The sequence below is a fragment of the Pan paniscus genome, chromosome 4, assembly GCF_029289425.2.
Source record: "Pan paniscus chromosome 4, NHGRI_mPanPan1-v2.0_pri, whole genome shotgun sequence".
Classification (NCBI taxonomy): Eukaryota; Metazoa; Chordata; class Mammalia; order Primates; family Hominidae; genus Pan; species Pan paniscus.
The window spans coordinates 142,452,767-142,480,204 of NC_073253.2; the positions used below are offsets into that span (position 1 = coordinate 142,452,767).

A 27,438-nucleotide genomic window follows, 5' to 3' on the forward strand; every position below is an offset into this window, starting at 1 on the left:
TGGAATTATATCAAACAAAAAAGCTTCTGCACAGCAAAGGAAACAATCAACAGAGAGAAGAGGCAATCTACAGAATAGGAAAAAATATTAACATTTTCAAATTATGCATCTAACAGGAACCTAGTAGTTAATATCCAGAATCTATAAGGAACACAACTCAATAGCAAAATACATCATCCAATTTAATAAACGGGCAAAAGACCTGAGCAAACATTTCTCAAAATAAGACATACAAATTACAAACAAGTATACAAAAAATAAAATGCTCATCATCACTAATCATCAAGGAAATGCAAATGAAAACTACAATAAGATATCACCTCGCCCTAGTGAGAGTGACTATCATCAATAAGACACAAAATAACAAATGTCAGCACGGATATGGAGAAAAGGGAAGTATTATACACTGTTGGTGGGAATGTAAATTAGTACAGCCATTCTTGAAAACAGTAAGGAGTTTCCTCAAAAAATTAAAAATAGAACTATCATATGATCTCGCAGTTTCACTACTGGGTATATACCCACAGGAAATAAGATCAGTATGTTGAAGAGACATCTGCATCCCCACGTTTATTGCAGCACTATTCATGATAGCCAAAATGTGAAATCAACTTAACTGTCCATCTCAGGATGAATGGATTAAAAAATGTGACATATATTTTGTTTTTGCTTTTATTTTTAAATGTCGATTTTACAATAAGAAAGAGAGATAGAGAAATCAGAGAGCTGGGCATCGTTTGAAATCTAGGTGGAGAAAGTCATGGCTCCCCAGCTCTTGTGCTCTGCATGCCTGCAGAATTAGCACCACTTAGATATTACCAAGGCTTAGTGCCCAAGCCACACCTGGACCCTGAGCCACAACTAGAGTGACTGAGGAGCATTGTGCTGAAATGTGGGGAGCAGGGACTTAAAGCAGCCTTGGGCAGTGAACATTGTGGTCCAGTGAGTCCCCTAGGTCCCTTCCTCCAAACCATTCTGTCCTCAAGGCTCTGGCACTCTGGGCCTGTGATGGGAGGGGCAGCCTCAAAGATCTCTAAAATGCCTTTGGGGTCATTCTCCCATTGGAGAATTGGTGGGTCTTATAAATAGCACCCACCTTCCTTCTATTCTTCTCATCAAATGGTAGCTTAGCTACATCCTTGGTTTTCTTTCCCAAATATTTTTTTTATTTTTAATTTTTTACATGGCCAGCTTGAGTTTTCCAAATCTCTATGTTTTGTTTCCCTTTTGATCATAAATTCATCTTTAAATCATTTTTCCCTTTTCACATTTTACTATGAGCAGTTAAGAGAAGTCACATAGCACTCTCTATGCTTTGCTTCTTAGAGATTTCATCTGCCAAATATCCTAATTCATGCTGTTAAGTTCTGCCTTCCACAAAGTTCTAGAACAGGAACATAGTTTAGTCAATTTCTTTTTTTTTTTTTTAATCTTTTTTGTTTTTTTGAGACAGGGTCTGGCTTTGTTGCCCAGGCTGGGTGCAGTGGCACAATCTCAGCTCACTGCAACCTCCAGCCCCTGGGCTTAAGTGATTCTCCTCCCTCAGCCTTCCAAGTAGCTGGAACTTCAAGTGTGCACAACCATGCCTGGCTTGTTTTTGTATTTTTTGTAGATAGGAGGTCTCACTTTGTTGCCCAGGCTGGTCTCAAACTCCTGGCCTCAAGCTATCCACCCACTTTGGCCTCCAAAATTGCTGGGACTACAGGTATGCCCCACTGTGACTGGCTAGCTAATTTCTTCACCAGTTTGTAACAAGAATGGCCTTTCCTCCAGTTTCCAATAAGACATTCCTCATTCCTTCTAAGACCTCATCTGAATGACCTTTATTGTCTGTTTTTCTATGAGCATTCTGGTCATGATGTCTTAAATAATATCCAAGAAGATTCAGATTTTTCCCTACAGCTCTTCTTTTCTTCTGAGCCCTCACCAGAATCACCCTCCATGCTCCATTCATGGCAATAAAGGCTTTTTTCAGCATTCACTTCAAAACTATTCTAGCCTCTCTCCATTACCCAGTATCAAAGTTCCTTCCACATTTTTAGATATTTGTTATAGTAACACCCCTCTCCTGGTACAAATTTCTGTGTTAGTCTGTTTTATGCTGAGACTGACTAATTTTAAAAGCAGAGAAATGAGTTCCTTCACAGTTCTGGAGACTGGGAAGTTTAATTTCAAGTTGCTAGCATCTAGTGAAGGCCTTCTTGCTGTTCCTTACATGGCGCAAGGAGGAAGGGCAAAAGAGAGTGAACCCACTACCACAGGTCCTTTTTATAGTGGCATTAGTCTATTTTTGAGGGCAGAACCCTTATGACCTAAGCACCTCCAATTAGATCCCACCTCCCAACAGTGTGGCTTTGGCGTGAAGTTTCTAACAGATAAATTTTGGAGACACATTCAAGCCACAACATAGAGGAAGTTACCATTTAAAATGTAGTCTATTTAGAATATTGAGATTCTGAGTGACTTTTACATTTTTTATTGTGTATTTCTATAAGTAAAGGCCAAAGCAATGTTTTTCTTTTATAATAAAGACTGATTCATTGGCATTTTATTTTTTTCCAAATTATCTTTAATTTGGATAGAAATTGCTTTAGATTAATGGATTTATCTTATTTTTTCCTGAGAATGTTTTTCAATCAGCAAAATGACTATTGATATAGTTAATCTAAAGATCTCTGATATGATAGATATCTAAGAGTAACCACTCTGTGCACACTAAAATGCTAGAAAGAAAACAAACCAGATAAGTAAAGAAGGCTATTTCCTGAGAGAAGGATTCAGAGGGAAGGACTTTCCTTTCCTCTGTACCTTTCTCTATGGTTTAAATTTTAAACAAAAATCAGTGAATATCATTTTGTTACTAAAATTGAAACCAATATTTTAACAGAACATAATCTGCACTGCAAAAGTACTAACTTCTATATGATGAAAACTGAAGGTCACAGCCAAGTCTCAGGTGTTGTAGACACTGAATTTCAACATTGGCTTTGTGACACCACAACAGAATTTCAATTACAGGATGCTCTGTGTTTAGAAAGAAGGAATATTAGAGACCATCTAATCCAAACCTCATCTGACAAATGAGTAACCTAAAACTTAAATATTATGGTCAGAAAAATGATAAAAATGTGTGTTCAATTACTAGATATTGTATTCTTTCATTCATTCGCCAAATAGATACTGAGAATCTGCTGTGTGCCTGGCACTGTTCTATGCATGAGGGAGCCAATGAACAAAACAGAAGCAATTCCAGCCATTGTGAAAGTTAGACTCTAATGGGCTCCATTGCTTAGGTCAGTTGACTCTGGACCTCTGGATCCTTGAAGATGCTGAATTATCAGTGGCTCCTAAACTGTGGTGTTTCAGGGGTACTATGGTTTAAATGTGTTCCCTCCAAAATTCATGTGTTGGAAATTTAATCCCCAATGTAACAATGTTGAGAGGTGGGGCCTAGCAGGATGTGTTTAGGTGATGAAGGCTCTGCTCTCATGAATGGTTAAATGCTTTTATAAGAAAAACTGCAGAAGTGGGTTTTCCCTCTCTGTTCTTCTGTCATATGAGGAAACAGCATCCCTCCCCTTCAGAACACTCAGTATTCAAGGCATCATCTTGGAAGCAGAGAGATTGGGCCCCAACCTACCACTGTCTTGATATTGGACTTCCAGCCTCCAAAACTGTGAGAAAATAAATGTCTGTTTTTTCACAAATTACCCAGTATCAGGTATTCTCTTGTAGCAGCACACAACAGATTAAGACAAGGGGTTACCTTGGGTAGCAGAGGTCAGGGAAAGAAGAGTTAATAGGTAAAGCTTTTAAAACTCTCTTAAGCCAGAGCTACTTCTTTTTAGCTATTTTATATGTTAGAATTGTACCTAAATTTTTAGTTGCAGAATGGGGTTCAGCTCTTGAAAGGAAAGTTGAGATTATCTGAACTGAAAGGTATGCATTAGAATCAATCACTTGAAGAGCACAACCCACTTTCCATTCATTCTGACTCAGAAGGCTGGATTGAAACCTAAGAATCTGCATTTTAACCAGTCCACAGATGAATCTGTTGAGGCTAATAAAAAGTTCACATTTTGTAAAATACTAGGATGTCTGGCAATGAATTAGCATATGATTCTCTAATGAGCACAGCAGATAGTTGCAAATAAAGACTTAATTTCCAGAAACACATTAATTTGGTTCATACCAATAAGTCATGGAGCATTTTTAGGAGGAGGAGTGGAGTAATATCATGCTATGAGAGATAATCATAACTTTTAGAACATAGGGAAACACTGCCCCAGTTCATACCTACGTAAACAGAGATATTTCTACAAAACTAAGTCAAATGAATAAATGTCCATGTGTGCCCAAATCTGGATTTGGCTCTAGCAAAATCTAGGCTGGATTTAGTAATAATTATGAAACCATAGAGAAGTAATTTCAATACGCCGAGAGAAATGAGTGTGATTTGTAAAAATTCAATTGTACCCAAAGGAGACAAATATTGCAATTTGGGGGATTGGAGTTCTCTGTAATTTTTATGGCTTTCCTCTTGATTATAAAAGTAATGTGTATTAGCTGAAGAGAACTTAGAAATTACGAGAAAAGGTTTTCTTTTCAAAAAAGCAAATTACCTTGGTCTCACAAAACAGCAGTGCTTCTACTGCTATAAACATTTTGCTATATATTCTTCCCAAATTAAATGCATATATTTAAAAATAAAATTCAAGATATATGTTAGTTTTTTATTTAATTTTTCAGTGTCAAGTTACAAAACAATTTTGTTAAAATATATATTTTTTGGAAAAAATCAGAAAAATAGCATAATATATATGGAAAATAAAATAAAAGATCAAATCAAATAATTACATACTTATGATAAGTGCAGTTTTACAAGGATATTATATTTCCATAATGCTTTATTTGAAAAATCCTACCTTATAGTAATATAATTTTTTCAAAAAAAGTACTTAAGATTTTATTTTTTTAATAGAAAATATTTTACTTTAAGTTCTGGGGTATATGTGCAGAATGTGCAGGTTTGTTACATAGGTATACATGTGCCATGGTGGTTTGCTGTACCTATTCACTCGTCATCTAGGTTTGAAGCCCCGCATGCGTTAGGTATTTGTCCTAATGCTCTCCCTCCCCTTGTCCCCCATCCCCCCCCAAAAAAGTTAAAATTTTAGAAAGACATTTACTTCGGTCTACAGCATTAACTTTCCGAAAAACAAATTTAGAAATTATTGAATTTTCAGGTTGTAAAAAACAGCCATCATTTCTCTTTGCCCCCAGAAAAATATGGTCCTTCAATTGTTGGCAAGCCTCTTATGGAAAATCACCAAGGCTGCACAATGAGTCAGTGTCAGTGGAAGTCATGAAAGGGGAAAAAAATGTTGAACACTGGCAGCACTGTGCTCACTCCAGAAAATAGAAATAATGCCTCTCTTCATCTACAACATTATTTTCTTTGACTTTCTAGTTGCATCTGGTATAAAAGGGAACTATTTATAACACAAAGATTATTTGTGCCATATTATCAAGTTAATATACAGCAAGGGCACTGAATTTTCTTTCTTACCCAACCAATAATTTGAAAGGGTGTACTTAGCAGATAGTTATAGGCTTTAAGAAGAAAGGGGTGTCTGCTGTTAAATTAAAACTAATTGAGGAAAATAAGCTTATCTGTCATAAACCCACAGATAATAATTATGGTAGAGCAAAATGTTTATTATCACAATGTTTATATAATATTATAATTAACAAAGGAATTATACTGAAGCACAATATATCATTTATCTTCATCACTTTTGTGCCAAAAGAGACAGACAGAATAGTCTCTTTATGCCGCAGATAAAGAAGATGTTGAATATGACCAGCAATCCAAGGCAGAATCTGAAATACAAGCCAGGTATCGAATTCCTGATTAATATTCCAGTTTTTACTCAAAATAAGCCACTTTTGCGTTCTTCAAAGGCTTTACAGAAATTTCTGAAGGCAAGAAAGGGATTATATTTAGAATTCTTATCTGCCTGTGTACATGTTCCATCTCTGTTTGATAACAAAATCCCCTTAGAAGCAAAAACAGGCAGGTATAACACATGAACGCATAAGTTGTGACTAGTATAGTTATGAGCTGACAACTAGACCTAGACTGAGAATGACCCTAGTTTAGGGCCTGAGCTTATAATGCTAGAGTTATGGGTCATTGTTTGAACTCCTGTTGGCCTGATCCCTTTCTTTCTGTAGGGTGGCTAGCAGAGTGAGCACTTAGTACAGACATTCAAATGGCCAAGGTAAACCAGTGGTTTGATCATCCAATAAAGTTATCAGAAAGGTAAAACATACCTCTGGGCCTGCTGACTGCTCCTGTACTCCAGTTAGCAAAGCCTCAGAAGAATAAGGAATGAGTAAGGACATTGGTCTAGACAGTCATTCTGGGGACTTAAAGGAACGGGATAAGCATTTGCTGCAATCTTCAATCACTTGCACTCTTGCAGGTGAGGGTACTAATTAAAGTTAACATTGAGTATTTAATGCCTGATGTTACCTTGGGCTTGTTAGAGGATATCACATTTATGATGTACCGTAGAGATACACCTTTCAAGGGGGTGGTTTGTAAGACATAATATAGATGAAAATGCATCAAGTCAAAATTGCCTTGAGGAAAACTGCATATGAAAACCTAATAAACATGTTTCAAAACATTCAATATTGCCAAATTTGCCTCCCCTATTGAAACATACTGTGTTTCCCCCACCCTAATTGAACACTGCAAACTAATGTAGGTAGCTTGCATCTGGGACATGTTGCATTGGAAAAAAAGAAAGAAAGAAAGAAAAGAAAAGTAGCTTTAAAGCCTAGAATCATACTCTGTATGGAGATATGCTCCTGACTGAGAGAACAGGAATTCTATCAAGGTTCTCACACTCACTTAGAGGCATGTATTCATTGCATGAAATGGCAATCGGAAGAGTCTGCAATATTTTAATTGCTCATTCATTTGTTCTGTTTTTCTTTTCCAAGCTGCCATTCACACAATCTTGATTTCTGTTTCTCTGATCCTTCCTATCCACCAATCTGTTCCTTAGCAGAGCAAAAAAATGTGAATTTGCAAACATTAAATACTCCCTTGGTATGGTTCCATTGTAGCATACTAAGCAGACATCTTCAATCACAACATGACTTTCCTCCCATGAGACTCAGATTGGACTTCATAGTCCTATCCCAACACAATCCTCCAGGCAACCACTACCAGCTGACCAGGACAGATGCTCTGACATGCCATATGACATTTTTTAAACCACTTAGGTCCTTTATTTTTGAGCTTCAGTCACCTTTATGGCTAAAAAAAAAAAAAAAATACATTAGATGAGATACTCTCCAGACCTTTTTCTGAAATTCTGTGATTTTATTATCTTTTAGATTATAGCAGAGATCAACAAACCAAGGCCTGCTGATCAAATCTATGCTGCCATCAGTTTTTGTATAGCCTTGGAGCTAAAAATGAATTTTACATTTTTAAAACATTGGAAAAATCCAAAGAATACTATTTCATGACATAGAAATATAAAATTAAAATTTGACTGTCCATAAATAATACTTTATTGGAAAACAGTCATGCTCATTTACTTTCATATTCTCTATGGCTATTTTCCCACTATAATGGCAGAGTTAAGTAGTTGTATCAGACACCATATGTCCCAGAAACCTAAAATATTTACTAATTGATTCTTTACAGAAAAAGTTGAAACCAGAGTATGGTGAGAAAATTGTGGATTGAATGCCAGGTCAAAAGAAATGTTGTTTAACACAGAGGTTTAAGGATTATGAGGCAAAAGCAAGTGAAATAACATGAATATTTGTCAAAAAGTCATCCGATGGTACACTTCTAAAATGTGAATTTCATTATAACATTTTTATTATTTTGTTATAAAATGTTTTATAAGAAAGAAGTTCCAAACATAAAAGTAAAAAAGGAAACAGGCCTTTACGGGGGACCATGAAGATAATCTGACACAAATGTTACAGGTTTCATGTTAGAGCTACTGTGAAATGTAAATTCAACATGAAATTTGTCAGTATTTCATAACCCAGTTAAGATGTAAATTCAACAAATACTCTGCTTGGGAAAGATGCATTGTGTTCTATTTTTCAAATTGTTCAGTTTACTGATTAAAGTATTTTTACATTTACAAAAAGCAACTAACGTAACTTCCATACTCTTCTATTTCATAAGCTGAAATAAGTCCCTTCTTCCCTCACAGGGATGGTAGAAAGAATCTTTAGGAAAAATGCTCTAAGTCAAAGTATAATTTTTGATATTTATGTTTAATATTAGGATAATAATTCTTTTTAAAATTGCTTAATCGTATGCTTACTCATGCTTTTACAAGTCTTTGATTCAACAAATAATGCAAACTTAATCATTGTGCTTCTGATTAAGTCTGATATATGCAAAATGGAAATTGCTTATTTAATATCAACTGTCAATATGAGTTCACATTTAACTAGGTTGGAACCTATTTACATTCTAAAACCTTTTCAAATCTTTTCTTGTGTTCGAAAGTTTTGGAGCTGTTAATAACTCCATATATATAAAGAAACATAGTTATCATTAGTTGATACATAATTTGCAATTTCTCTAACTCTCATTAATATTTGGGTAACTTTCAGTTCCTATTACTGGAAAAAAACAACTAAGTGAGAAGAAAACAACAATTGAGCAGGAGAATAAACATATTAAGTGTTTAGAAAGAAGAAAATATTAAAATCACATAATTAATTAAGATAAACAATGTCTTCTGCAGAAAAGTTCATCTAACTTTCTATGGTTGGAAGAAAGATGGCTTTCAATAATGATAGAAGTTGGAAATAGACCACATTTACATAATGCCTAAAACACAAATAAAAATAGGAAAATTGAGTTAATAATTCAGACATTTTTCAAACTCCTAATTAGTTGCATATGGGTAGCTTGGATGGTGAAAGTCACATAAAAACGTCTATTATAGAATCTAGATTACCAATGTGTTGCATAATTTAAATAAGGCCACAAGTGGTAAACTTGCCTGAGTTAATTAGATCTACTCTAATATACAATATAGCATCCAAAACAATTCAAAACTAGAGAAATTTCTGGAATAATTCTAATATAACATACCCTAATGGTGTCAGATTAACCCAGGTTTCAGTATGGTCCTCAATACCATCTCCTACATTTCTTAATTGTACAATTTAACCTCAGTGAACTCTACATTCTGCATTAGTATATGGGAGAAATTATTTACTTCATAGGTTTCTGTGTGGATTAAATTCACATAGTAGACAAGCAATAAATATTTGTAATATTCCCATAATTTTGTAGTTTTGTTTAGAGACTGCAAAAGAGTGTCAATGCTAATTAATTACGAAAAAAGTAAGATCTGCATACTTTTTATACTTAAAAATAAGTTATAAATTTTCTAATATACTGGATGTAAATAGGCACATATTGTAGTTCATATTATTTAAAATTGTAGTTTCATATGTACACTCTGTTAAATGCTGTGCCTTCATTGAAATGTTCTTTCTTGTTGCCTGGACTATCCAGATCCATGGAAATTTTATAACTGTCACTGTTTTTATTTTAGCGATAAAGACGCATCTTTGTTTAACAAGAACTGGAAGTAAAACTTTGTCATAAAAAGCAGGTACTTTCAAAGTTGGGGAAAAATACAGCAGTAAGTAAAGCACTTGTTTCATATCTGTTGAAGAAATGATCCGATTATTGTGTATGGGAAGAAAGTCAGGAATTGAAAGCAAAATGCCAGACATCTAAGTGTATGTTCACCTGAAATCTTTAGGACCATAAGCAGTACTCATATTCCAATAAACTAGAAATGTTAGCTGTTTGAACCATAGAAGTAACCATTTGCATGGGAAAAACAGGGACTCTGATTTAGGGGCACCACAGTTCAAATGCCAGTTTAGATTTGTTAACTTCAATAAATTACAATTTACCTGAGTCTCAGTTTTCTTACCTTTAAAGTATGGACAATAATAGCTACCTGGAATTACAGCTGTTTCAGGATTCAGTTAGTACATGTAAAGTGTTTTTTAAAGAAATGAATTTATTATTACTACACAACCATTCCTTTTCATCAGTGGAGAAAGTTTCAAATGGATTACAAATGCAATATTCTTGTCACTAAGCATTCCTCAACTATCAGTGCAATGGCAAATTTAACAAAACAAACCAGCCAACTGTTTTCAAGTATAAGGAAAGGAAAGGGGAAACCATCCCAATAACTTGAGCATAACATGTCCAGGTAGGAAAATGCAGGTCCCTTCAAAATAATCTCCCCTATGTTCCAGATATTCAACAGTTGATCTAAGAAACACAAAGTCTTACTATTCTGTGTCTCAGTTCTTTAAGACTTTGAGAAACAAAAGAACCCCAAAGAAGTTTAAGACATCAATAAATGGTTGCATCCAAAATATAGATAATATATCAGATATTGTAGTAGGGGACTAGCAATCCAGGTTTTCCCAGACTGAAAAGTCCGCATCTTGATAACTCTCTCAATCTCTCAATCTTGGGCAAACCAAGACAGTCACCTTGAGCATAGGTCATAAGATATGTTCCATGGTCATAGAATAGCAGCACTAGAAGGGTCTGGGGAAACTACAGAGTCTAGCTTTATTTTACAGATGGAAAGTCAGATTCTAGGTATGAGCTAATGACATCCCCACAGGTGCAGTGCTTACCATGAGGAGCATTTCAGGCGACACATGAACTCCACTCTTCTAATTCCAGATTTCAAAATGTCATACAGGATGAAGAATGTTGTAGTAGAAAAAAAGCCTGGCTGTTATACCAGATTACTTGGGCTTCTATTCTGTGACTCTGGACAAGTGATCTGACCTTTAAGCTCCAGTATTTTTCACTGAATATTGGTATTATTAGCATTGAATGACAGGGAGCAAATAAAGTGTTGAGCTCCGTGCCTAGCACATAAAAAACATGAAATAAATATTTGTTATTATTATTGATAGTTTTCATCTATTTCTCCTCTTTACTTTCCTCATTATTAATATAATCCTTATTATTATTATTTGCTACTTACAGCAAGGAGGCACAACCTAGCATAATAAGACCCTTCCTTGGATTTTCACTAAAATCATGTGGACTTTAAGAACATCAAAGAATGGTGTTTCACACTTGGAATTTTCTTAAAATAAGTCATTGAAATTGTGTCACTCTGAGCTGAACAATTTACAGACCCATTTTGAAAAGATGTCTCTTTGACTATGAAAAATGCATGCAAATTTCTTTAGTAATTCAGCTTCAGCGTACTCCACTAGGTTCTTCTAAACGGCTCTTTTCAAAATGCTCGATCTTTACTACTCTCTACATCTTGAGCCATTTTCTATAGAGGCCTAACTATTAAGAACACTCACCAAAGGATGGCCATCCTGAAATAAAGAGGAAGTATATTTGAGATGATTACATATTCAAATGATACAGCAACAGGGTTTGCAGAACAAAGTTTAGATTGAGAAGTAATACTTCATAAATATACCCAGTATTCAGAAGATTAGGGCCTCTTTCTTTCCTTTCTTTCTTTCTTTCTTTCTTTCTTTCTTTCTTTCTTTCTTTCTTTCTCTCTCTTTTTCCCCTCCTCCTCCTCCTCCTCCTTCTTTTTCTTTCATCTTCTTCTTCTTTTTTTTTTTTTGACAGGGTCTTGTTCTGTCATCCAGCACCCAGGCTGGAGTGCAGTGGTATTATAGAAGCTCACTGCACCCTTGTACTTCTGGACTCAAATAATCCTCCCACCTCAGCCTCCTGAGTAGCTGGGAGTACAGGTGTGTTCCACTACACCTGGCTAATTTATTTATCTATTTTGTAGAGACAGAGTATTCCTATGTTGTCCAAACTGGTCTCGAACTCCTGGGCTCAAGCGATCCTCCTGCCTCAGCCTCCCAAAGTGCTGGGATTATAGGCATGAGCCACCATGCCTGGCCTAGCCCTGCTTTGGAATCCAAGAGAGCAAAATCCAGAATTTCTCTTTCTTTCATTCCACTTTTATAGTTCAATATTTTCATTTGTTAAAAATGTAAGTCACTTTCATACTCAGGAATGTACAAAATGATAAGTTCAACAGAATTTTAGAAAACAAAAACAGTACAAGTACCTCTGAAGACTAACAGCACTCTTTCTTGGATGTGCATCAAATAGAGATGTGATTTGTGGAGCAAAGTACAGCATTTTACCCTTAATTTCATGGATACTTTCCTAGTTTGACTTATACCCTAGATTGTTTCATATTTGCCTTTTCTAAGCTTCTCAATGAAATGGCCTCCAAAAGTAGAAAAACTCACAGCTCTGGAGAAAATATCTACTTACAGCATGGATAGACCAGACTGAGAAACAGTTTGTGTGTAAGCAGGGTAATTTTTAAAGGGAAAAATTACTATTCCTAGAAATTCCTAACTTTAGAAACAAGATTTCAGAGTAATACACACCAAATGAAACTTAATCTTCACCCTACACCTGAAAAATGTATATTTATGGATTTTAAAATATGTCTCTAGGTAACTTTTAAAAAGAAACATAATGTAATCAGATGCATTGTCCATTGTCAGAGCACAAGTCCTTGTCATTCTATTAATTTCTGGGTCATGCGTGAGGCCAGCACATTGCAAAGACATCCTTATTATAAAAAAAAAAAAAAGGAAAAGAAAAAAGAAGGAAGGTGAAAATGGTAGACTGAGTGGCATTTAGTTTGTTATCTAGGTAAATATCAAGTTCACTGCCTGTTCCCCTTCATGCTCCTGAGTCTCAATATAGATATATATGTATATGCTGGGGTATGACTCTGTAGGGTGTGTGTGTGCGTGTGTGTGTGTGTGTGTGTGCATGTGTGTTGGGAGAGAAGGGCTAGGAAGGGAACCAGAGACCTAAGGAGTCAAATTAATTTGTTTATAGGTAAATAAGATCGCTTCCCCTTCACTTTCTATATCACAACATTATCTGATCTCTCATAAGAATGAAGTAAACTGGATTGCTGGCAAGGTGGCCGAATAGGAACAGCTCCGGCCTGCAGCTCCCAGTGAGATTGTTGCAGAAGGTAGGTGATTTCTGCATTTCCAACTGAGGTACCCAGTTCATCTCACTGGGACTTGTTGGACTGTGGGTACAGCCCACGGAGGGCAAGCCAAAGCAGGGTGAGGGATATCATCTCACCTGGGAAGCACAGGGGGTCAGGGAAAGCAGGGTGGGGGAAGCACAGGGGGTCACGGAATTTTCTCCCCTACTCAAGGGAAGTCATAAGGGACTGAGCCTGAGAAACCATGCACTTCAGCTCAGATACTGCGCTTTTCCCATGGTCTTTGCAACCTGCAGACCAGGAAATTCCCTCCGGTGCCTACCCCACCAGGGCCCTGGGTTTCAAGCACAAAACTCAGCAGCTGTTTGGGCAGACACCGAACTAGCTGCAGGAGTATTTTGTTTTGGTTTGGTTTTTTTGTTTGTTTGTTTTGTTTTGTTTTGTTTTTTTTCCATACCCCAGTTGTGTCTGGAATGCCAGGGAGACAGAACGGTTCACTCCCCTGGAAAGGGGGCTGAAGCCAGGGAGCCAAGTGGTCTGGCTTGGTGGGTCCCACCCCCACTGAGCCCAGCAAACTAAGATCCACTGGCTTGAAATTCTCGCTGCTAGCACAGCAGCAGTCTAAGAGTGACCTGGGACACTGGTGCTTGGTGGGAGGAGGGGCGTCCACCATTGCTGAGGCTTCAGTATGCGGTTTTATCCTCACAGTGTAAACAAGGCTGCCAGGAAGCTCAAACTGGGTGGAGCCCACTGCAACTCAGCAATGCCACTGTGATCAGACTGCCAGATTTCTACTCTCTGGGCAAGGTATCTCTGAAAAAAAGGCAGCAGCCCCAGTCAGGGACTTATAGATAAAACCCCCATCTCCCTGGGACAGAGTACCTTGTGGAAGGGGCAGCTGTGGGTGCAGCTTCAGCAGACTTAAACGTCCCTTCCCGACGGCTCTGAAGAGAGTAGCAGACCTCCCAGCACAGCTTTCGAGCTCTACTAATGGTCAGATTGCCTCCTCAAGTGGGTCCCTGACCTCCGTGTATCCTGACTGCGAGACACCTCCCACTAGGTGCAGACAGACACCTCATACAGGAGAGCTCTGGCTGGCATCTGGCTGGTGCCCCTCTGGGATGAAGCTTCCAAAGGGAAGAACAGGCATCAATATTTCCTGTCCGGCAGCTTTTGCTGGTGATACGCAGGCAAACAGGGTCTGGAGTGGACCTCCAGCAAACTCCAGCAGACCTGCAGCAGACGGGCCTGAGTGTTAGAAGGAAAACTAACAAACAGGAATAGCGTGTCCACTCAGAGACCCCATCTGACGGTCACAAACATCAAAGACCAAAGGTAGATAAATCCACAGAGATGGGGAGAAGCCAGCGCAAAAATGCTGAAAATTCCAAAAACCAGAATGCGTCTTCTCCTTCAAAGGATCACAACTCCTCACCAGCAAGGAAACAAAACTGGACAGAGGGTGAGTTTGACAAATTGACAGAAGTAGGCTTCAGAAGGTGGGTAATAACAAATTCCTCCGAGCTAAAAGAGCATGTTCTAAACCAATGCAAGGAAGCTAATAATCTTGAAAAAAGGTTAGACAAATTGCTAACTAGGATAACCAGTTTAGAGAAGAACATAAATGATCGGATGGAGCTGAAAAACACAGCACGAGAACTTCGTGAAGCATACACAAATATCAATAGCTGAATCAATCAAGTGGAAGAAAGGATATCGGAGATTGAAGATCAACTTAATAAATAAATAAACCGAGAAGATGAAATTAGAGAGAAAAAGAATAAAAAGGAACGAACAAAGCCTCCAAGAAATATGGGACTATGTGAAAAGACCAAATCTACGTCTGATTGGTGTACTGAAAGTGATGGGGAGAATGGAACCCAGTTGGAAAACACTCTTCAGTATGATATCCAGGAGAACTTCCCCAACCTAGCAAGACAGGCCAACATTCAAATTCAGGAAATACAGAGAACACCACAAAGATACTCTTCAAGAAGAGCAATCCCAAGACATATAATCCTCAGATTCACCAAGTTTGAAATGAAGGAAAAAATGTTAAGGGCAGCCAGAAAGAAAGGCCGGATTACCCACAAAGGGAAGACCATCAGACTAACAGCAGATCTCTCTGCAGAAACCCTACAAGCCAGAAGAGAGTGGGGGCCAATATTCAACATTCTTAAAGAAAATAATTTTCAACCCAGAATTTCATATCCAGCCAAACTAAGCTTCATAAGTGAAGGAGAAATAAAATCCGTGACAGACAAGCAAATGCTGAGAGATTTTGTCACCACCAGGCCTGCCTTACAAGAGTTCCTGAAGGAAGCACTAAACATGGAAAGCAACAACCGGTACCAGCCACTGCAAAAACATGCCAAATTGTAAAGACCATCGACACTATGAAGAAACTGTATCAACTAATGGGCAAAATAACCAGCTAGCATCATAATGATAGGATCAAATTCATACATAACAATATTAAACTTCAATGTAAATGGGTTAAATGCCCCAATTAAAAGACACAGACTGGCAAATTGGATAAAGACTCAAGATGCATCAGTGTGCTGTATTCAGGAGACCCATTTCATGGGCAAAGACACAATAGGCTCAAAATAAAGGGATGGAGGAATATTTACTAAGCAATTGGAAAGCAAAAAGAAAAGCAGGAATTACAATCCTAATGTCTGATAAAACAGAGTTTAAACCAATAAAGATCAAAAGAGACAAAGAAGGGCATTACATAATGGTAAAGGGATCAATGCAACAAGAAGAGCTAACTATCCTAAATGTATATACAACCAATACAGGAGTGCCCAGATTCATAAAGCAAGTTCTCAGAGACCTAAAAAGAGACTTAGACTCCCACACAATAATAGTGGGAGACTTTAACACCCCACTGTCAATATTAGATAGAATGACGAGACAGAAAATTAACGAGGATACTCAGGACTTGAACTCAGCTCTGGACCAAGCAGTCCTAATAGACATCTACAGAACTCTCCACCCCAAATCAACAGAATATACATTCTTGTCAGTACCACATTGCACTCATTCTAAAATTGACCACATAATCGGAAGTAACACACTCCTTAGCAAATGTAAAAGAACGAAAATCATAAAAAACAGTCTCTCAGACCACAGTGCAATCAAATTAGAACTCGGGATGAAGAAACTTACTCAAAACCGCAAAACTACATGGAAATTGAACAACCTGCTCCTGAATGACTATGGGGTAAATAACAAAATGAAGGCAGAAATAAAGATGTTCTTTGAAACCAATGAGAACAAAGACACAACGTACCAGAATCTCTGGGACACGTTTAAAGTAGTGAGTAGAGGGAAATTTATAGCACTAAATGCCCACAAGAGAAAGCAGGAAAGATCTAAAATTGACCCCCTAACATCACAATTAAAAGAACTAGAGAAGCAAGAGCAAACACATTCAAAAGCTAGCAGAAGGCAAGAAATAACTAAGATCAGAGCAGAACTGAAGGAGATAGAGACATGAAAAACCCTTCGAAAAAGTCAATGAATCTAGGACTGGTTTTTTGAAAAAATCAACAAAATAGATAGACTGCTAGCCAGAATAACAAAGAAGAAAAGAGAGAAAAATCAAATAGACACAATAAAAAATGATATAGGGGATATCGCCACTGATCCCACAGAAATACAAACTACCATCAGATAATACTATAAACACCTCTATGCAAATAAACTAGAAAGTCTAGAAGAAATGGATTAATTCCTAGACACATACACCCTCCCAAGTCTAAACCAGGAAGAAGTCAAATCCCTGAATAGACCAATAACAAGTTCTGAAATTGAGGCAGAAATTAATAGCCTACCAACCAAAAAAAGTCCAGGACCAAAGAGATTCACAGCTGAATTCTACCAGAGGTACAAAGAGGAGCTGGTACCATTCCTGCTGAAACTAATCCAAACAAGAGAAAAAGAGGGAATCCTCCCTAACTCATTTTATGAGGCCAGCATCATCCTGATATCAAAATGAGGCAGAGGCGCAACAATAAAAGAAAATTTCAGGCCAATATCCCTGATGAACATCGATGCGAAAATCCTCAATAAAATACTAGCAAACCGAATTCAGCAGCCCATCAGAAAGCATATCCACCATAACCAAAACAGATATATAGACCAATGGAACAGAACAGAGGCCTCAGAAATAACACAAGACATCTACTACCATCTGATCTTTGACAAACCTGACAAAAACAAGAAATGGGGAAAGGATTCCCTATTTAATAAATGGTGCTGGAAAAACTGGTTAGGCACATGTAGAAAGCTGAAACTGGATCCCTTCCTTACACCTTATACAAAAATTAACTTGAGATGGATTAAAGACTTAAGTGTAAGACCTAAAACCATAAAACCCTAGAAGAAAACCTGGGCAGTACCATTCAGGACATAGGCATGGGAAAAGACTACATGACTAAAACACAAAAAGCATGGCAACAAAAGCCAAAATTGACAAATGAGATCTCATTAAACTAAAGAGCTTCTGCACAGCAAAAGAAACTATCATCAGAGTGAACAGGCAACCTACAGAATGGGAGAAAATATTTGCAATCTATCATCTATCTGACAAGGGCTAATATCAAGAATCTACAAAGAACATAAACAAATTTACAAGAAAAAACAAACAATCCCATCAAAAATTGGGTGAAGGATATGAACAGGCACTTCTCAAAAGATGACGTTTATGCAGCCAACACACACATAAAAAAATGCTCATCATACTGGTCATCAGAGAAATGCAACTCAAAACCACAATGAGATACCATCTCATGCCAGTTAGGATGGCAATCATTAAAAAGTCAAGAAACAACAGATGCTGGAGAGGATGTGGAGAAATAGGAATGCTTTTACACTGTTGGTGGGAGTATAAATTATTTCAATCATTGTGGAAGACAGTGTGGCGATTCCTCAAGGGTCTAGAATTAGAAATACCATTTGACCCAGTGATCCCATTACTGGGTATATACCCAAAGAATTATAAATCGTGCTACTATAAAGACACATGCACATGTATGTTTTTTGAAGCACTATTCACAATAGCAAAGACTTGGAACCAACCCAAATGTTCATCAATGATAGACTGCATTAAGAAAATGTGGCACATATACACCATGGAATACTATGCAGCCATAAAAAAGGATGAGGTCATGTCCTTTGCAGGGACATGGATGAAGCTGGAAACCATCATTCTCAGCAAACTATCACAAGGACAGAAAACCAAACTCCACATGTTGTTACTCATAAGTGGGAATTGAACAATGAGAACCCATGGACACAGGGCAGGGAACATCACACACTGGGTCCTGTCAGGGGGTGGGGGGGCTGGGGGAGGGGTAGCATTAGGAGAAATACCTAATGTAAATGACGAGTTGATGGGTGCAGCAAACAAACATGGCACATGTATACTTATGTAAGAAACCTGCACATTGTGCACATGTACCCTAGAACATAAAGTATAATTTTAAAAAAATCCACTACAATCAAGTCGGCTTCATACCTGGGATGCAAGGCTGGTTCAACATACGCAAATCAATAAATGTAATCCATCACATAAAGAGAACCAGTGATAAAAACCACACGATTATCTCAATAGATACAGAAAAGCCCTTTGACAAAATTCAATACCCATTCTTGCTAAAAACTCTCAATAAACTAGGTATCAATGGAACGTATCTCAAGATAATAACAGCTATTTATGACAACCCCACTGCCAATATTATACTGAATGGGCAGAAACTGGATGCATTCCCTTTGAAAACCGGCACAAGACAAGGAGGATGCCCTCTCTCACCAATCCTATTCAACATAGTATTGCAAGTTCTGGCCAGGGCAATCAGGCAAGAGAAAGAAATAAAATGTATTCAAATAGGAAAAGAGGAAGTCAAATTGTCTCTGCAGATGACATGATTGTAGACTTAGAAAACTCCATCGTTTCAGCCCAAATCTCCTTAAGCTGAGAAGCAACTTCAGCAAAATCTCAGGATACAAAATCAGTGTGCAAAAATAACAAACACATACCAATAACAGACAAATAGAGAGCCAATGAGTGAACTCCCATTCACAATTGCTACTAAGAGAATAAAATACCTAGGAATACAACTTACAAGGGATGTGAAGGATCTCTTCAAGGAGAACTACAAACCACTGCTCAATGAAATAAGAGAGGACACAAACAAATGGAAAAACATTCCATGCCAATGGGTAGAAAGAATCAATATCATGAAAATGGCCATACTGCCCAAAGTAATTTATAGATTCAATGCTATCCACATCAAGCTACCATTGACTTTCTTCACAGAATTGGAAAAAACTACTTTAAATTTCATATGGAACCAAAAAAGAGCTTGCATAGCCTAGACAATCCTAAGCAAAAAGAACAAAGCTGGAGGCATCATGCTACCTGATTTCAAACTATACTACAAGGCTACAGTAACCAAAACAGCATGGTACTGGTACCAAAACAGATATATAGACCAATGGAACAGAACAGAGGCCTCAGAAATAACACCACACATCTACAACCAACTGATTTTGGCAAACCTGACAAAAACAAGAAATGGGGAAAGTATTCCCTATTTAATATATCATGTTGGGAAAACTGGCTAGCCATATGCAGAAAACTCAAACTGGACCCCTTTCTGACACCTTACACAAAAATTAATGCAAGATGGATTAAAAACTTAAAGTAAGACCTAAAACCATAAAAACCCTAGAAGAAAACCTAGGCAATACCATTCAGGACATAGGCATGGGCAAAGACTTAATGTCTAAAACACCAAAAGCAATAGCAACTAAAGCCAAAATTGACAAATGGGATCTTATTAAACTAAAGAGCTTCTGCACAGCAGAAGAAACTATCATCAGAGTGAACAGGCAACCTATAGAATGGGGGAAAACTTTTGTAATCTATCACCCATCTGACAAAGACTAATATCTAGAATCTATGAAGAAGTTAAACAAATTTACAAGAAAAAAACAAACAACTTCATCAAAAAGTGGGCAAAGTCTATGAACAGACACTTCTCAAAAGAAGACATTTATGCAGCCAACAAACATGAAAAAATGCTCATCATCACTGTCATTAGAGAAATGCAAATCAAAACCACAATGAGATGTCATATTACAGCCAGTTAGAATGGTGATCATTAAAAAGTCAGGAAACAACAGATGCTGGAGAGGATGTGGAGAAATAGGAATGCTTTTACACTGTTGGTGGGAGGGCAAATTAGTTCAACCATTGTGGGAGACAGTGTGGCGATTCCTCAGTAATCTAGAACTAGAAATACCATTTGACCCAGCAATCCCATTACTGAGTATATACCCAAAGGATGATAAATCATTCTACTATAAAGACACATGTACACGTATATTTATTGCAGCACTATTCACAGTAGCAAAGACTTGGAACCCACCCAAATGTCCATCAGTGATAGATTGGATAAAGAAAATGTGGCACATATACATCACGGAATACTATGCAGCCATAAAAAAGAATGAGTTTATGTCCTTTGCAGGGACATGGATGAAGCTGGAAACCATCATTCTCAGCAAACTAGCACAGGAAGAGAAAACCTAACACCACATGTTCTCGCCGATAAGTGGGAGTTGAACATTGAGAACTCATGGACACAGGGAGGGAAACATCACACACCAGCGCCTGTTGGGGGGTGGGGGGCTAGGAGAGGGATAGCATTAGGAGAAATACCTAATGTAGATGATGGGTTGATGGGTGCAGCAAACCAACATGGCACGTGTATACCTATGTAATGAAACTGCACGTTCTGCACATGTACCCCAGAACTTAAAAGTATAGTTTAAAAAAGGAAATAAAAAATAGATAAATAAATAAAATAAAATTACCATATAATCCAGCAATTCCACTTTGAGTGTATATACCCAAATGAACTGAAAGCAGGAACCTGAAGAGATATTTGTAAGTAATGCTCATAGAAGCATTCTTCTCAATAGCCAAACGTTACAAGTAATCCAACTGTGTATTAATGAATAAATGAATAAACAAAATATGATGTGTACATGCAATGAAATAGCACTCAGTCTTTAAAAAGGAAGGAAATTCTGGCACATGCAACAACATGAGTGAACTGTGAAAACACTATGATAAATGAAATTAGTAAGTCACAAAGTACAAATACTGTATGATTCCACTTATATGAGGTATCTAGAGGAGTCAAATTCATAGAGATAGCAAGTAAAATAGAGGTTTCCAGGGGTTGAGAGGAGGAGGGAATGGGAAATTATTTTTTAGTAGGTACAGAGTTTCAGTTTTGCAAGATGAAGAGTTCTATGAGTGGATGATCATGGTGGTAACACAAGGATATGAATGTACTTAGTGCCACCAAACTGTACGCTTAAAAATGGTTAAGATAATAAATGTTACGTTATATGTAAAACAGAAAAAGAATGAGGTAAACTAAAAATGTGGAAAACAAAATCAAGATGTGAGTGTCTGATTTCTTTCTTTATAATATAGAATTTGTTTAAGAATTAAACCATTTATATATTTTGAGCTATCATTTATAGAACATTTGGTGGAATACTCTGAATAACTGAGATAAGATAGACAAGGTTGATATGTCCTGTTTTAAAACAACTTCATGGAAATGTTATCTTTTTAAGACTGTATTTTAAAATCTTATATTTATGATATAGAAAAATGGATTAAAATTATATTACGACATACATATACAAGCACACACCACACACATGTCATACAGAGTCGAAGCTTATAGTATAGTGAAACTGATATTGGCTTTGCAGTAAACCAGACCTGGAAGTTTGAAAACTTATCTAAACCATTTATTTCTATTTTCTGTCCTGAAAACAGAAGAAAGCAACACATGATTTATGGGTTTCCCATGCATATTTTATAAAGAGACACGATTGAACATGGCCTCTATCACATCTAGGATACTGCAATGGCTGTTTTCTGTGCATATAGTGCCTGCCTCCTTCATAACCTGTCTACACTGAAACTCTTTGGTTTTCTTGAACATACCTAACTTTGTCTTGCCTACACAGCTTTCCCTCTGGCTGTTCATGCAGTTCCCTATGGCTGGAAGACTCTCATCCCCTTCTCTTTGCACAACTAACTTGTACTCTATTTTTAAGACCAAGTTTGAATACTTTTTTTGGTGACACCTTTGCTGACATCCCTATACTAGAGTGGCTACTTCATTTATGTGCTCACAAAGCACCCTCACTTCTGCTATCATGACCTTGTTACCCCCTATTAAAATTGTCAGGTTTTTAGTTGATGATAATCTCCTTAAAATAAGAATCCACATTGTTTAATGTCATAGGTATGACTTTCAGCAATGATCTTTCAAAATAGTCAGTGCTGATGAGGGTGCAGTGAGATAAACACTTCCACACTTTTTGTACAAAAGATAGGCATCTGGTAATAACATTAATAAACTTATTGGGTACCCATACTGCTCAAGGCATTACACTAAGTGCTTTCTTGCATTATCTCACTTAATCAACACAATGCTTTTCAAGAGTATGTACTCTACCAGTATCCGTATATTATACAGTTTAAGAAACAAAAACTCTCAGGGTCTAAATGACTTGCACCAGCTTATGAAGCTCTAGGTGGTGAATAAGGAAATAAACTTGGGTCAATTTGATGCTAACGCTATTTTTGCTCAACAACAATGCTCTACTATGCAAGTTTTCTGGGGAGCAATTAAACTATTCACACCTCAATGCAGTTGAATAAATGAGTACACACACACACGCACACATATTAGAATATTAGAAACCATAACTCATATCCACTTTCCTTCTCCTTCTCAGGTAATAATATTTTTCTAATAATCATGTAATAGGGAATATTTTAATACTATCTCTAGCTTTTCTTTGCAGCCCTAGAAATAAAATGTCCCCATTACCTCCTAGGGTTGTTTCCCTCTCTCTCTGTCAATTAAATTATGTCAAACTCACAGGGGTGACTAGTAGTGAAGGCAGCATGATATGTACTGTGAGCTCACTAGAATGCTTGCTCCTCAAGAGCAAAGACTGGTTTATTTATCTTTGTATCTCCAGTTCCCAGCATGGTGTTTTCCCCACTGTAGACAAATGATCAAAACTGTGGGAATGGGTTATTAAACAGATAATGAACTTGAGGTTACAGAATTTGTAACGGCTGTTTAGAAACTGTAAACTCCAATCACTCAATGAAATTGGAAAATAAAATGGATGATCTCTGTCAAGATAATATCTAAAGAAAAATCTTCTGTAGGAGGTTATTGTATGTACTCTCTGAATGTGCTGGTATTTGTAGAAGTGAGCAAAGCAGGTAAAACTGAACATTGAGTTGGATTCAACAATTAATAGATAATTTCCTAAATATGAGACATTGTGCTAGGACCTGATTATTTTCTTATAATTAAGGAGAATTTTCTTTTTGTTATGATAACTCATCTTTTTAGTAAAGTAATTTGCATATCCAGCCAGCAGAAAATAAGGCTTTGTCATGTGTAAAGAGGGCAGAGTAATCTTACTAAAACTCAACTCTAATGAGGTCTATTTTCCTGCTAACACATCTAAAAGGCTTCCTATTGCTGTGATGGTTTAAACTGTAAACTTTTTCACAGAAGACTTGGTTTTCCAAGATCTTTCCCTCATCACTACACTCCCTACACAACAATCACACTAAACTTCTAATAACTCTCCCCAGATATTATGCTTTTTATGCCTCCATTCTCCAAACCTCGAATGCCCTCCTCTCTGTCTAGTGACACTCTATTCATCTTTCAAGACACAGATCAAATGTTACTGAGGCTTCCGGCTCTTTGAGGCAGAGAGAGCTGATTTGGTCAGTGCTTTGTGAGGGCTCCCAGCCAGGCACCTGTCAATCTCAGGCTGTGGTTTCTGCCTCTATCCAAACCACAAAATCCTCAGGTCCAGTAACAGTTTCCAACTTTTCTTTGTTCCCTTTAAACATTGCCCTGTAAAAGGTCTGTTTACTTCACCAGTGAATGGTTACTGCTTTGCAGTACAAGGTGTCTTCTTCGTATTTTCCTCCTAAATTACTCAATGGAAAGAATGATGGAAATAATAAACATGTAATTATGTTAGCAATTTATTTAATGTGCCAAATACTGGATTCAGTCCTGTATATATAATGGTGGACAAGAGAGATGTTCTTATCGTCATGGAAGCTGCACTCAATGAGGAGAAACACAGCAAAGTTGTTACACAAGCAAAATAATGATAGTTCATGATGAGTGACATGATGGAAGGAATTAGGGTGTACAGTGGAGAATGGAGGAAGTGGTGAGGAAACAACATCAGAAGAGTTGAGGGGAGGTCTTCCTGAGCAGGAGAAATATGAGCAGACAGCTGAATGAGGAAGAGTCTAGAACTGCGTTCATGCATAAGTAAGAGCCACTCAAATGTCCTGGGGTGGGGACAAGCTCAGTGTGATCCGCAAAGAGCAGAAGTGCTGATGGGCTGGAGTGGAGTGAACAGATCATAGATAAAGGTGGACAGAGTGACCGGGATTGGACCGTATCAGGCCCTGTCTAAATGCAGTGGAACCCAGCATACAGTTTTAAGCCACCAGTGATATAGTTGAAACTGCATGGTATTCAAATTTGTGTTGTAAGCCATTATTTACTTTTTTAATTGTAAAAAATTTTGTGTATCTCTCTGGACAAGACTTTCTCACTGGCTTAGTCTTTACTTCATTCCCCTCTCCACTGGGGGGCTCCAGAGATTGTTTCAAGAATGCAGTCTAGTCTCCCAAGCACCCTTCTTGTGGCAGTCTCTGAATTTCCCCAAAAGCTAGCTATGTTTAAGATGGGAACACCAACAAGAGAGCATGAACAACTGAATAAATAAAAGATAAAAACACAATCAGCTCTGTGAAACAGTTCTGCATTTGACAGCATGAATATGAGGCAAAATAAGCATCACTATTTTTCTATAGAACCTATGGTATGCCGTGCCTTTACATGAACAAATACATTATGACTGGCTAGTTTTATTTTAAGTCAAAGTGACTATTCCAACAGAAGAAAGATTTAGACAACAGACATGAGAGGTATTTGGGCATAACCTGGTGGCCTGCTAATTAAAATGACCTTAACAGTTGTCAGTTTCTGAGTGTTTACTCTGTGCTGCCTAGCACTGTTTTAAGTGCAATATATACATAAAATCTCATTTAATCCTTCATTAATCCTGATATTAATCTCAAAAGCTGATAGAGATGACCATTGTTGCCTTTACTGAAAATGGAAAACTGAGGTTTAGGGCCTTTAAGTGACTTGTCCAACATCTCAGATATATTATTGGTGGAGCTGGCATTTGGATGAAAGAATGCTTGACTCCAAAGCCCTCCATGCCAACCAGAACACCAAATTAAAGAGTTTTCCATAGACTCCAGTTCAAGTCTCAGATCACTTTCTTGCAGTTTCAATTTCCTTGATTGTTATTTCCCCAGGGGAAAAAAAGAGACTTACAGACCCAACAAATTTGTAGTGCATCTCCAATGCCATGAAGATAATCAAAATGTTTTGTGAAGTCACCAGTGTTATACAAAGGCAATATATATATATATATTTTTTTTTGCCAGGTGCCTGCTTTTTGCCTAAAAAGAAAACTCTCTCACAAAAATGAATTCCTTAAAAACTCTATATTTTTCCTAAACTTGGTTGTGTTTAGCCCTCTTTTGCAACTTGCCCCTAATTGAACACCAAATGTTCATTCATAGTATCTAATCCTCTCTCAGGTTTTTCATAAGGCGTTGGCAACAACAGAAGGTGGTAGGGCAATAGCACTGGGGGTATGTTTTCACCCAGCTCTGCCACCATCACATTGTGCAGCTTAGGGCAAAACTCTTCATCCAGACCCCAAATTTAAAGTAAACAAGTGAGTTAGTGACAGTTAAAGATTATTCCAAGTTTTAAAATACTATGGTAGTGTGTAGCCCATGATGGGAATGAGAGAAAGAAGAGGAAAAGGGCTAGATGACAATAGTGTTATCTTGTAATATTCTTTTAATTGAATCCATTATGGGGCTCTTGACCATAAGGCGAACACTAGCACTCCAACAAGTTCAGCAGATATTTCAGGTGTATCAGGCACTATCCTAGGATCTGGTCCCAAAAATGTTAAACAAAACCAATATGATTCCTTCACTCTGTGGAACTTTACATCTCCATAGATCAAACAATGGAAATCTGAAACAGACATGTCAGCCACAGACATACTTTGTTTTACCACCTTTTGTTTCACATTTAAAAATTTTGTCCATGTTTAAAAATAAGGAAGATTTAATACAAAAGTTCTCGTTTCCAGCTTCTCTTGAAAAATCTGAATATTTAGCAGTGCTGAGCTGGCATTCCCACATGGCAGGGAAAGGTGGAGCTGAAAAGAAGTTGTCCTCACCCCACACCTAGAATAGACCCACACTCTCCATTGACCCCGCCCACCGTCACCATGACATAGGCAACCTATGTGCCCAATCTGCGTAGGCTTAGGTGTGTGTGATTCTTGGGTTAGAGATGGAAACAATATGAAACTATTTCAATCGTGTTGATTATTACAAAGAGCTGTATGGAGAGCTGCCATGGACAAGAACAGAGAAACCGCCAGCACTTCGGTCTTCATCTCTGCCCCGTCCGGCCCCCACTTCCACCCACAGAGAGCAAGGGCAACAAAGGTGCCTGGGAAATTTGGAGGCTGGGAGCCAGGCGACCTGGGCCTACCAAAGGTTCTCTCCACTAACTGTTATGCTACACTGGGCAAGTATTTTCTGTCTTTGTGCCTCAATTCCCTGTGCAATAAAACAGAAAGAAAGAAAAAAAAATCTACCAGACCACAGTCCTTTAAGGATCTTTCCTGTTAGGATCCTGTAAAATTCTCACCACTGTCTTGGTCTCCCGTCATAACCCCAAGGGAAGTCTTAATGGCAATCTCGCCTTTCCCTTTCTAAGATCAGCAGGCTCCGACCCGCCACCCCCACGCCCACCACCATGGCGACGCAGGCCGTGTCTCTTCAGGGGAATCCGAGCCCGGGCCGGGAAGTTGGGGAGGCACCCCCATGCGATATGGAAAGTAATAGCACCCCCACTTCCCCCCCTGGATATTACGATACACATCACAGGGGGTGAAGCACCCCCCTGGGAAATAGGGAGTAATAGCACCCCACCCTCCTCCACGCCTGGCTACATGGCAGGGGGGTGAGCCACACCCCTGCGATAGGGGGAGTAATAGCAACCCCCTCTCCCACCCCTGGCTATTATGATCCACATCGCAGGTCCGTGAGGCACACCCCTGCGATTCGGGGAGTAATAGCATCCCC

The 27,438-nt window shown here is 37.9% G+C and overlaps 1 long non-coding RNA gene across 1 annotated transcript in view; it reads right to left on the reverse strand.

Annotated features, from left to right (window-relative positions):
• Positions 1-27,438, reverse strand: part of LOC130541549 (uncharacterized) — a 66,749-nt gene that overhangs the window by 31,838 nt on the left and 7,473 nt on the right. The window lies entirely within an intron of this gene.